Here is an 11,456-nt window from a genome sequence, read left to right on the forward strand (position 1 = left end):
GGAACTTGGGGTGTTAATAATTAGAAGTAGAACTATAAGTACAAAACAAACAATTCCAGTTATATTATCACTGCAAGCACAAAACAAAACTTTGATGGCAATTATAGTCATACAGTGAACAACAGAACATCATTTTCATTCTGCAGCTACATGCTCACCATCATTTCCCTCAGTCTTGGTATCTGCCGAAGTCCTAATATCGTCACTTGCATTGTTGTCCTTGTAGGTCTTTGAAGCATTTATTTTTGTCATTCTCAGCTGAATTCCCATTGTTGTGAGTGTTGCTTTGAGCAGCATTGTTGTTTTCATTCTGACCTGCATTTTCATTATTGTAGGTATGAGCCGTATTAGTTTCATCCTGATTTGTGGTTTCCTGGTTGTTTGTGTTTCCCTGAACACCCTCATTGTTATCATTCTGGCTTGCATTGTCATTGGTGCTATTGTTGTCATTGTTTAAATTCTGGGAAGCATTATTCTCATTCTGACCTGCAATTTCTTTGTCAGCATAGAAATCTCGTTCTACTATTTTTTGTTGATCATTGATAAAACATGCTATATTATTTCCAATGGCAGGATCATGCTAAAGGATCATGCTATATTACATGAAACATTCCTTTAATGTTTTATCTAATACATCTGTTTCAGCAATATATATATCCTTCAATTATTGATACATTGCTTTTTTGTGTTATCCAAGTGCTATGGCAGGTTTGTATCATTTGATTTTTAAAATTGTTCTTGTTTCTGAATCCTCTAGGTGTATCTGTTCATATTTATTTCCGTGTTAAAAGTATTTTACTTCAGCATTTTATGTCTATGTAGGGGCTGTTTCTGATATGGCATGTCTATTGCATATGTTTCAATATCAGAACTGAAGAGTGGGTAAGCTCCCTGCTAAACCAATCAAACACTGTTTTTTTCAAGAAAAATGGATATATTTTCGAGTGCACTTTGCTAGCAGTAGTTTATTTAGTCTGCAATACATGTGATAAGAGAAAAAATGGAATAATAACAATCTTTTCTTTCGTTTGAAGCTCGAACACTTACCGGAATAATAACACAGAATTTTGAAAAATTAGAATCCAAAAACCGCACAAATCCAAACAGAATCAAACCGCACTTAATTGGATCGGACTGAATTATTTTTTTAGAAACATCCAAACCGATCCAAACCGTAAAAATTTATACTTTCAAATCGGATGAATTTATAGCTAAAAACCGATCCAAACCGACCGCGAATACGGATATTGTTTTGTCTTCGTTTGAAGTTGCAATTCATTAGTTATTAATGTATTGTGACAGATCAGCTACTCTGCCTATTCTATTCTACTAACTCCAACCATGAATCTATAATTGTACAGTCATCCGCACTTTTTTACTTTCATTCCAAAATTAACTCCATTTATTTCAAAAAGGGCGAAAATGAGGTCCCGTATATATAATATGGTAAAGTAAATAGGTTAAAATATAATTATTTACAAAATAAATTTTAATTAAAAATTTCAAATTGATTTATAATACTAACTTAATCGATTATCTAAAATTATCACTAATAACCGACAGGGATGTATTCAAGTGGTAAGTAGTTTGATATTGTTTAAGTAAACTCTTAATTTTAAGTTCTTGTGTATGTAGAATATCTTTGCTAAAATACTCCCCACCAAAATTAAATATAAGATCCGCATTGATCCGAATTAGTCAAGATAAAACGTTAAAAACAGAATAACAAAAATAATATATATATATATATATATATATATATATATATATATATATATTAACACTAATAAATATTACAGATTGGTTTAATTTGTTGAGATTTTTGTGCAGATAGCCCAAAATGCTCTCCAACCTTTCCGAGTTGTACTCAATAGCTCATAAAAGCTCAGAAAACTGGGAAATGAAAGTTGCTGCAATCATCATTTATAAATGCGTCAAAAGGGGAATGATTGAAGGGCCAAAGAAAAACTAAAAATCTCTTCATTTTATTTAATTAATGCATCACCATTTTATATTTTGGATAATTTCTGTTCTTTTTTCAGGTAGTCTGGTGGAAAATTAGCTTAATTCATTAAAATTTTCAATGCCTTGAATAATAGAATTTGAAAAACAACGATAGGGGTGTTCAAAAATTACCCGATTGGTCCGGGTACCTAACCTGTAATTTTTTTTTTTGGATAATTTGGTTGAGTTTGTGCTGAAATTTTTTTATAACCGGGTACCTGACCTAATCCAATAATATTAATATATATATTATTTTTTATTTTAGGTTTCTTAATATTTTTACCTTAAAATTAAATTTAAATTCCTAATTTTTTCTTAGATTTGTATTATGTACTTTTAGTTTTATATTTTACAAATTTTTTTTATTAATTTGTCAATATGAGATTACAAAAAAATCACTATCGATATTAATAATTTTCAATTTTATTTTGGAAATAAACTTTGATATATATATATATCCAAATATTTATTCTTAAAACTAACTTCAAATTACTAATTTTTGTGTATGGATTGTGTAAAATGAACTTTTAAATTCTTATGTATTTTCTTTGTGATTTTAAAAAAATATTAAATTAAAAAATTAAAAAAATATAGATGAACCAGGTACTCGTGGCCCAAAAAATACAGGTGCCCAACTACCGGCAATCGTACTTAACAGGTCAGCTCACGGACAGGCAAATACACTACCCAGAGAATTGGGTACCCAAAAAATACGGATACTCGATTTTGACGCTCCTACATGTGAATTTAAAAAAAAAATTGTAAAAGAGAGGTAGATGATACATATTTATCGTTTAATATAGAAAAAAATCAATAATGATCAACTTTATATATAAAAAAAAAGCAAAATAGATTTCAGCTAATTTTGGTTTACAATTTTGTTAATGGATCCAAATATGTTCCTTGTAAAGTTATGTAGGCTCAATTTGTAATCCAAAACTTAATGGGAAATGTAAACTTTAGTGGACTCATTTTCTATTGGTTAGGTTTTGAATTAACGTAGTCTTATTTTATTAGATCTTCCATTCCCTTTTCTTATAATGTTATGGAGTTATCGATAATCAGAAAAACAATAAATAAATAATATGAATGATCGAAACATATTTTAATTCAGTGAATACAAATAAACACTTATAAAATCAAACAGATCATTTTAGTGACTAAAGAAAAAAACTCAGTAAGTGTACTTGATTTTGGACAAAATAACCTTTGTAAATCACAAAAATGTTAGATATCCGATTCATGAATGATTCCCGACACAAAACAGCAACAAAAACTTCAACAGAACAATGATTGATAAACTTCAACAAAATAGTCCAACGTAATATTTCCCAAGTAAAGAAATTTTCGATACAATAATGGAAATGGTTAATAGAGTCTTTTAACCTCTTTATACAATTATCGATTTAAAAATATTTTTGAGATATATATATATATTGACAACATAGAATTTTTATATAGGTAGACATAAATAAGTAATTATACTTCATTAAATAATCTAAAAGATTATAGTCAAAATGGAATATGCTTATAATTAAGTGTTGAAGGGTGTAATTTACCCACTTCCCCCTTTAACCAGAAAAATAAAATATAGTAGGATGATGAAGACTACAATGGAATGGTTTTTGTTTTATCCCATAGGAGAGAAAAGAAAACTGTGTAGGTGGCCTTTTACAGCTCCTGCCTTCTGTCGAGTCTCGTGTTCATGGTCATTGTATGGAACTAAAACCACTCTATAACGCTTCATCTCTTATCTCTTCATTTCGTTTCCCCAGATTTCTTATCCTTTAAAAAAAATCCCAAATTATTTCGAAGAAAACCAAAGGTTGTAATTTCTCGGCCATTCCCCAATTCAGAAGAGAAGGCAGAGACTCGCCGAAATGTCATAACTAATTTGAGGTATAATTAAATATTATTTTAGAAAAATAATTATGACTTTAATTTGAAAATTTAAGAATTTTGGATTGATTCAGATTAAATCGAATGAGAGTCATCATCGACCCTTGGGTTAGGTAGGTCGAATACTTAAAAACTTTTTTTAAAAATAATTTTAAGAAAAATTATTTTTTAAGACAAAAATAGTCTACATTTACCAAGATTCGATTTAATAGGTTCGAGAGTCGGTTACGCGTAGGAATGATTAACACCCCCACAACGCTTAAAAACTGATACTGAATCGCTTACACGTTGTCGTAAATGTAAATTCAAAAATCGAGTATAAAATTAAAAATATAATTCATTTATTGAAATATAATTAATTTACTTCAAAATTAATTAATTAATTAAAAAAACCTTTAACTTGATAAAAAATCTTAAAATTAACAATCCTTCATGAAAAGCTATTTCAACTATTTTTCATTGTTAAAGAATATTCTATCCTCGCATATGTAAAAGATGCATATCGAATATAAATTGCAATTTAACAATTGCAAAATAAAATAAAATACATAACTTGCATTGTTCAGTATAAAATAAAAATGAATTAACAATTAACAAACTAAAAAATTGATTTATTTCAAGTTCCATTTAGTTTGAACGTCGTATTAGATTGTACCACTTCGATCAAATGATACTTTCTACGCCCGTTCTACAAATACGAGTTCTCGAAACTATTTGGATAACATTAATAGTTAAAAAAATGAAATAAATATAAATAAAATATACAAAATGAAACATACACAACAAATAAAGTTAAACATATTTATTTACATATGATATAAATAAATACATAGCATAAAGTATGTACATATATGAAGGAATGAATAAATACAAATGAATATTACAATCTCTAAATATAATGATAAAAATATATTTAAATACAAGGACCAAAATAGCAAGAATAAAACTCAAAGGACCAAAATAATATAAACAAAAATTTAAAGGACTGAAATAGCTAAAAAAGAAACATAGGGACTTAAATAGATAAAACAAAAACTTAAAGGGTTAAAATATAATAAACAAAAATTAAAGGACTAAATAAAATAGAAACTTTAAAGGCTAAAACCATAATTACAAATAAAACAGAACCTAAATAGCAAATAAAAATACAGGTACTAGAATAAAAAATAACCCGAAAATATCATTAGGGACTAAAATAAAATAAGCTAGAAACCTAAGGGATCAAGCAGTAATTAAACCAACTACTAAACAGTTACCAAAATACAAGATTTACAAATAAGTTTCAAATTCAAACATCTATAAAAATATACCACACATGCTACCAGTGACTAAAATGAAATTAATATAAATATTGTATCCAAATTCAAACACTAAAAAAAATATCATAACCAACCAGATAATGACTAAAATGCAAACAGTAAAAGTAGATGCTCAAAATAAAATTCCATAAAGTTTCATTAATAATTAAAATGTAAGAGTTACAAATGAACAGGGACCTACAATACGATTTACCCTAAAGATATGAGAAACACGGTAAGGTTTACAACATGGAGGACCAAATAAGCTATTTACCCTTTTTTATTTGAAAAACACGGTGAAAGGAGGCTAAATGCTGCATTTTGATATGGGTATTTATACCCATATTCATGCCTAAATTTCCCATTCCCCTCATTGTTCTACTGAAACGAGAGGGGAGAGAGAGAGAGAGTATAACTCTCTCAACTAAGAGAATGGCCACGGTGGCCGGGGTTCCCACGATGGGGCCGACGCCCGGCGGCGCACGACGTCGCACGGCGGTTTACGGTGGCTGAAGTGACCCCGAAACCCTTAACTGATTCCTTTCATCTTCCTCTACCCAAAACCCATCATACTTTAACCTAAATACCTCCCCTAAGTCCTAGATCTAAAGAGTCCTTACCTTCGAAACACCCCCAGAAACCGGCGACCGTTTGGACTCTTCGGTGAATCCGACGATGGTAAGCCCTCTTCTCACTTTGTTTCTTTCTTTTCTATGTTCTCTTTTTCTCTTTTTCTTTTTTGTATTCTTACCGAGTCCTCTGTCTCCCTCTGTCTCTTTTTTTTTTCAAACCCGAATCCCTTCCTTTTTTTTCTGCCAAACTCGAATGGTCCCCTTCGTTTCTCTTCCTTTCTTTTTTATGGTTGCATCCGATTGGTGATGGTTATTGATGATTTGTTTGCTGCCCGAGGAAATAGGAATTGATTGTCCTAGATTTGTAGACCCGATTTTACTCGGGATCTCTTGTCCATGTTTCCTTTTTTATTTTTATTTCTCTGATTGATTGGACTTGGTGATGGATGCATGTCACTGTGGACGAAACGGCGGCTCGATATATTAAAACCATAATGGTACAAGATTATAAAATTTTACGTATGAGAAATTAAATAATTCATATAAAATATAAAAAAATATTAAAATACAAGAGAATTTTAAATTTTTAAGGGTGCCACCACAGCACGGTTCATCCCTAGTTACCCCATTGCAACACCAGCCCAAAAATTCGCAGGTTCCATTACTATTATTATATGTAAATTTCAGAGCTTTACAAGTGCTTCCCAGATGATTAAACTTGTTTTAATTACTATTTGAATGCATTTCAAAGACAAAGCCGAGGCTGCAGTTGCAGGGTGAGGCGTATTGTGGAGTCTTGCATTGCATTAGGAACAGTGAAGCGACTCATTTACGCTGCTTCCGCCTTAGCCTCATAGGCTTTGAAAGAAGACGGGAAAGGCTACAAAGATCAGTTAGATGAATCCTGTTGGACTTCCACCGGTGCTACTCCTCTAGCCTTCGGCAGGGATGGACCGAGCGGGTTGTCGTTACACCCTAAAATTTTTTATATTTTAAATTTTTTAAATTTTTTATTGATTATTTAATTTCGCATCCTTTCAAATTTTATAACTCTACACTTTAAAATTTTTAATATAATATCTTAAGTTTTTAATCCTACATAAATTTTTACGTCATTCTCGGGCTTTCGGCACCGATTTGTTAAACGTAACTAAAATCCTTCTACATTCATGATCATTCATGGTACGTAATAAACAAGATGCAAATTAATCGGAGATTTATATTGCTGCAGACATATGCGAGCTCAAAAGCAGCTTCCGATGAAGATTTGCTAAGGTACGGTAACGAGATCAAGAACGTGAGCCTCGTTCTCGGAGTCGTCGGTGGACCAATGCTTATCTCGTGCATTCCCGGAAGCGTGAACGCGCTGATTTCACAAGTCACAAAGAACAACTCGTTGTACAACACCCTGACCCTGAGATTTTTGGAGGAATTGTTGGGAAAAGTTCCAATTTTGCAAGTCGAGGATGTCTGCGACGCACACATTTTGTGCATGGAGAAGCCATCGTTGAATGGCAGATTCCTTTGCGCTAGCGCGTATTTGAGCTTGAGCTCTGCAGAGATCGCTAGTCTTCATTCATCGAATGATTTCCCCTGATATAGAGAACCTGATGAGTTACGTCATGATAAAGATTGAATTGTTTTACGTCAAATTTATGAAGCAGACTAAATTTACAAAATTTGAATGCTTGGTTTCAGGATTGTGGAGAAGTTGACGGAGAGAAATTAAAATAGTTTGGGGGTCAAGTAAGCTGGAAGAAGCGGGATTCGAGTACAAATATGATGTCAAAACAGTACTTGAAGATTGTATCAACAAAGTTTGGGGAACTCAAAATTCCACCCTCTCGAGTATGAACAATGAAATCTATTTTTCCGCTACCCGCTGTCAAATGTTTTGCAGAATAATCGTTTGAAATTCTTTTACTATTGTTTGAAAATACAAGTTGCAATACATATATTATTTTATAATTATTTTAGGACTATTTGAAAAACAATACAAGATTTAATTAGTGTCACACCCCACGAGATCAAGCCCGAAACATATGTGCTAGAGTTTGGACAGATGTTCTAAAGGGCATGTTTGGCTTAACTAGTGTAACACCCTAGACCGGTACGACACACAGTCGGCCGATTTAAGGTGCTACACGGAACCACCAAAGTGGCTAACTAATTTATTCTTATTTTTTGTAATTTAAAATTTCTCATTACATCTGAAAGCCCTCAAAATATATAGATGCCTACATATTGACTCTTGACTGACTTTACAACTCAATACAACTGAATTCATGAATATAAATGTCATTTAAGAAACTTGTGGTGTACTCTTCTCTACATTGGATATGGACTCGGTCTCTCTAAAGCTTCTTAACTGCTAGATCTACTGGCTGCCCACGGAAAAAATCTGAAGGCTGAGCTAACTAGCTCAGCGCCATACTAACTGCTAAAACATACTAACTGCATCACTGAAAAGCTCAAGCTATCAAGTATACCGATATCTATTCTACTGCTATCTGTTCTACTAGTCAACTCCTTGAGTGTTAGACCTTGCGCCCAAGCTAGTCTGCTTTAAAACTACTTTAGTGAGTATTCTCGAATATTCACTCTCTAAGCTATAGTACACATCATGGTGCGGCTTAGGGTTCTGCATCTAGGAGCTCACACGCCCCTCTAGTCTACCTTGGATATGACCCCCCGAAAGTCTGCATCGAAAACTATACCCTTGACTAACCCATATTTTCTTCTAAAGAGTGCTAAGTCCTCGGCAAACATAGTTAGTCAGAAGGGCCTCTATCCTACTTAAGGATATCCGGACTAAATCTATATCGTCGACTCTGCTAGATTTTCTAAAGGAACTCGGGTGTCCTGGTTGTTTTCCTGAGCATTCAAACAATGCTAGTATTATTTGATCTTACTCTATTCTTGGTTCTACGTTTGAATTAAACTTTCTTATCATTCTCACTTGTAGTCTCATTTGATGATAATAAGAAGTGTTTGGGTACCTCGAGTCTAATTCCCTTAAAAACTACCATTTTTGCCCAAAATAGACTGAAAGTATCGATTCTAGCCCAAGAGTATCGATATTCCTTCTAAAGTTTTGATACTTTACATAAGTATTGATACTTTTAAACATTATGTTCTATCTAGTTTCGAAACTTTTTGGGAGTTTCGAAACTATGACCCAAAGTTTCAATACTCTTGAGAGAGTACCGACACTCTTGCCCAAAAACTCACGAATTTGCCCAAAACGAAGAACAAGTATCAATACTCTACCCGCAGAAATAAAAAAAACACATACAAAAAACTCTATTTTTCAATCCCAAAGACCTTAGTGAGGTCCCCAAACATGCTTAAAGTTTTATTTGATCAACAGGGGTCATAATATAGGCTTATTAACATGCTTATAACATCAAAAGAACAATCTATCATGGAAATTGCTAAACATGCTTTAAACTTAACTTTCTAACACATCTTAACTTTCCATGATCTACACTTGGTATGAGAAAGCTATAAGTGTGTTATCTGGCCTTCTTGGTTGTTAAACTCCTCTTGAATCAACTAGGATTCACCTTACCTTCATACTTTGCTTTAAAACGCTTTTTCACCTCTTTAACTAAACCAAGCAAGGAAATGGATTACTACTCAACTAGAGTTAGATTAAGCTTAAATACAACTCCTACAACTCAAATTTACCCAAAAACAAGCTTAAAACATTTGATTTCTCTAACTCCCAAAACCCAGTTTTCTAAAATCTTACCCAAAACTAAAGATTAAGGTCTTGAAATAAAGCTTAAAGGATGAGGAATATGATTCTTATCTTGGTTTCTTCAAACTAGGTTTGGGATTCAAGAAACTTCTATCTTTTTGTTTTCTCTTGGGAATGAAGAAGAAATGAGAAGAGAAAATGAAAGATGTGAGATATTTTTTTGTGGAAGGTTCCCGTGAAATCTAGCTAAATAAGGGGTTTATAACCTTTAAAACAACTATGGGTAAACTATATTTTTAGTCCCTCTCCTTTTTACCTCTACTTAAAACCATCACTTACCCTTAACTCTTGGGCCTTACTTAAGCCCAATACCTATATAACTTGGTCCAACTGTCTTGGGAAATCTAATTGGCTTGACTTAAAGGTCTGGGGTTGACCCAAACTACTAACTCGGGTTTCGGGGAATTACAACTAGACCTTTAGACTTGGCCCAAAACATGAAAAACATTAAGGAGTCTGAGCCCGATCATATTGATCTTACAAATATGGAAAGCAACACCTTGTCAAATTGTGTCCACATTGATCTTGCAGAGAAGGTAAGAAATATCATATCAAAGAGGATCATAAGGGAATCTTTCATATCCGTGGAGATGTTCAATCCAAGAAAGAATGAGACTAATTGATTTGATTAGATAATGTCTTGATGGACTTGCCTTAGATATGGAGATTTGTAATTAATAGAGCTCATTTTAGTCATTGATCTTGTTTGATCTTAGTCGTTCATTGTAAGGGGATTCAACTATAAATAGAGGTATCCCCACCTCATTTGTAATCGCTTCACTTTTGAGTAAAACAGAGCATTCACTCAATTCTCTCTTCTTGTTCTTTGGAAGCCATCTCTTTTTTAGTTCTTCATTGTTTCACATTTTTACTAAGTTTTCTTACTTTGTGTTTTCAGGCTTACTTAGCCGCCAAACCATCTAAGAAGTGTTCCAAGGTGACTAAGGTCGCCCGCTCCAGAGTTAGAATCTCCAAGGGTGTGACATTAGCGTACTCCTCTAATGGGGAGGGTGGATTGGGAGACAAGTGGGTTGGTTATCTAATTGATAATATGTTTTCATTTCTAAAATTTTATAAGTTCATTTCCTAACATAAAATTCTATGTTCATTCTACTAATTAGTTATATTAGATATGGCTAAAAAATAAAGGTAAATTATTTTATTGATCATTAAATTATTTTCATTTTTTTACTTTAGTCATCGAATTCATTTTGGAAAAATGTCTTTAGTATTATAAATCTTTTTCATTAAAACTTAATGGATATAATGACGGAGCTTGATATAGTAGTAGTTTTAGTTCCCAAAACTTATATGTTTTATCAATTTGGTCTTGATTTGAAATAATTCAATTAAATCCTTAATATTCAAAAATCATATCAATTTGGTCATCTAATTGGTGAAAATTAAGAAAAATATAAAGTCTATTATAGGGTTAAATTTATTAAATTATTTTGAATTAAAATGAGAATTGAATTGATATGATTTTTAAATATTAAATATTTATTTATTTTAATTTAAAATCAAATTAATAAAAATGTATAAGTTTTGGAGACTATAATCATTGTTAAACCAGGCTATATCACCATCTCCATTAATGTTTTAATAGTCGATAATATAAAAAAAACATAGAATCAATGACTCTTTTGACAAAATAAAAGTTCATCGACTAAAGTAATAAAGTGGTAATAGTTTAATGACCAGTAAGATATTTTTCCCTAAAAATAAATTGAAAAATAATAAGACGTTACAATTGTAATGATATATATATATATATATGAGTAAATTTCGACTTCAATCATTAAATAAAAGTAAGTATAGAAGTATCAATTTTTCAAAAATAAAAATAAAAATATCAAATAAACACTAACAGATTTATATCCACTAAATGGGGAATATATTTATTTTCATTACTGGCATTAA

The 11,456-nt window shown here is 31.8% G+C and overlaps 1 pseudogene; it reads left to right on the forward strand.

The window, feature by feature from the left end:
- Positions 1–6,079: 6,079 nt before the first annotated feature.
- Positions 6,080–7,409, forward strand: LOC120158510 (annotated as a pseudogene).
- Positions 7,410–11,456: the final 4,047 nt, after the last annotated feature.

The sequence above is a fragment of the Hibiscus syriacus genome, unplaced genomic scaffold (genome assembly GCF_006381635.1).
Source record: "Hibiscus syriacus cultivar Baekdansim isolate YM2019G1 unplaced genomic scaffold, ASM638163v2 tig00111318_pilon, whole genome shotgun sequence".
Classification (NCBI taxonomy): Eukaryota; Viridiplantae; Streptophyta; class Magnoliopsida; order Malvales; family Malvaceae; genus Hibiscus; species Hibiscus syriacus.